This window comes from Anopheles maculipalpis, assembly GCF_943734695.1.
Source record: "Anopheles maculipalpis chromosome X unlocalized genomic scaffold, idAnoMacuDA_375_x X_unloc_1, whole genome shotgun sequence".
Taxonomy (NCBI): Eukaryota; Metazoa; Arthropoda; class Insecta; order Diptera; family Culicidae; genus Anopheles; species Anopheles maculipalpis.
The window spans coordinates 345,795-348,294 of NW_026060413.1; positions in this window are offsets into that span (position 1 = coordinate 345,795).

Below are 2,500 nucleotides of genomic sequence, written 5' to 3' on the forward strand. Positions count from 1 at the left end.
AGCCGTGAGCCAGGAGGGGATGGTCGCCGCCATGTTCGATGCATGCGACGACACGATGGAGCGCGTCACCGTGTCACATCGTGACCCCCATCGCGACCTCTTCTGGTGGACCCCGGAGATTCTGCGTCTTCGGGAGGAGTGTGCGGCTGTTCACGAGAGAATGCTTCGTACGACCGATCTGCAGGAGCGCAGTGCCGTGGCCGCACATCATCGGTCGGCGAGGAGAGCGGTGGAGAAGGCTGTCCGGGCCAGCAAGCGTGCACAGCTTGATGAGCTGATACAACAGGCGGAGACCAATGAGTTTGGGGCCGGTTACCGGGTGGTAATGTCTCGCCTTCGTGGCAGCTTTGTGCCACCGGAGACAGACCGTGCCGTACTGGAACAGATTGCCAACGATCTGTTTCCAACTCATCCGCCTGTTGTCTGGCCGGACTCCGAATTGCCGAGTACGGACACCGAGGAGCAGAGGACATCGCTGACCCCCGTTACTGCGGACGAGCTGCTTAGCATCGTGGGAACAATGGCGAACAGGAAAGCGCCTGGATTGGACGGTATCCCCAATGCTGCGGTTAAGACGGCAATTAGGAAGTACCCGGAGGTTTTCGTCCGTTTGTACCAGGACTGCCTGGACCGGGGTGCGTTTCCAGCGCCCTGGAAGAGGCAGCGCTTGGTGCTGCTGCCAAAGCCTGGCAAACCTCCTGGGGAAAGCTCCTCCTACCGGCCGCTGTGCATGCTTGATGCACTCGGCAAGGTGTTGGAGCGCCTAATCCTTAACCGGCTGAACGAGTTCCTGGAGGAACCAGATGCGGAACGATTATCGGACGAACAGTACGGATTCCGGCGGGGCAGATCCACCATCAGTGCGATCCAGCGTGTTGTCGAAGCGGGCAGGAAGGCCATGTCCTTTCATCGTACCAATGCCCGAGACAAGCGCTGCCTGATGGTGGTTGCCCTGGACATCCGCAACGCGTTCAACTCTGCGCCTTGGCAGGCCATCGCCAGCGCGTTGAGGGACAAGGGGGTACCGTCGTCGCTGCAGAGGATGCTGAAAAGCTACTTCGAGGATCGGCGACTGGTTATCGACACCAGCGAGGGCCCCGTCGAGCGCAGCATCAGCGCGGGAGTTCCACAGGGTTCCATATTGGGACCCACGCTGTGGAACGTGCTGTATGACGGGGTCCTGGGTGTCCAGTTGCCTGAGGGGGCCGAGGTTATTGGCTACGCCGATGACCTTGTAGTCTTGGTCCCCGCAACGACACCCCAAGCCGCTTCCTCAACTGCTGAACGCGCCATCGCGGCGATCACGACCTGGCTGGACCGGAACCGTCTTTCGTTGGCTCCGGAGAAGACGGAAATGACGCTCATCTCCACCCTGAAGCGTCATCCGGTCGTCAGCATCAACATCGGGGGAGTGGTCGTGCAATCCCAGCGCTCCATCCGCTATCTTGGAGTATGGTTGCACGACCACCTGTCATGGTTGCCGCACGTTCAGCAGGTTGCAGCGAAGGCCATGAGGGTTGCGGAAGCCATCACGCGCCTCATGCCGAACCACAGTGGCCCGAAATCGTCACGTGCCCGACTACTGGCGGCCGTTGCGGACTCCATCCTTCGCTACGGGGCCCCAGTATGGTCGGAGGGATTGCAGCTGCAACAGTGTCACAGACTGGTGCAGCGTGTGCAGAGGACGACGGCCATTCGGGTGTGTCGGGCTTTCCGGACGGTGAGGGGAGAGACGGCCGTGCTGCTGGCCGGTCTCATCCCGATATGCCTGCTGATCGAGGAGGACAGCAGGGTGCATCATCGTCTGCAGGATCCTGCGAACGAACACTCGAGAGCGAGTGTAAAGAGCATGGAGCGCGACCGTACCTACGGGCAGTGGCAGCAGCAGTGGGACGCGAATGCTGCCAGAGAGGACGCCAGTCGGTTCACTCGGTGGACGTATCGAGTGATACCTGACGTGAGGACATGGCAGTCACGGAAACACGGAGACGTGACGTTCCAGTTGGCGCAGGTTTTGTCCGGTCACGGTTTTTTCCGTGACTACCTGTGCCGGATGGGCTTCACGTCGTCCCCGGACTGCCCCAGATGTCCTGGCGTCGCTGAGACGGCGGAACACGCCGTTTTCAGCTGCCCCAGGTTCGCCACTGAACGCGGAAGGCTGCTCGAGGCGGGTAGTACGAGCGAGATCACCCCCGAAGGTCTCGTTGCCGCTCTGCTCGAGAGCCCGGAACGTTGGAGCAGCATCTGTGAGTTCGTCGCCGGCGTCACGGACGAGCTCCAGGATGGTTGGAACGCGGAAAGGGAGCTGTTGGCTGCGCAGGGTCAGCCGTCAGCCGCACAACTCCCTGACAACTCGGTGGCCGTCGCTCGTAACCAGCGCCGGAACGTTGCGAGGAACGCGGCACGGGCGAGAGCGAGGGAGTTACAGCGAGGTGGGCGGCCCCCAACACCACCTCCATCGCCGACAACAGCTGCGCGCCGGGCAGCCATTCGCGAGCGA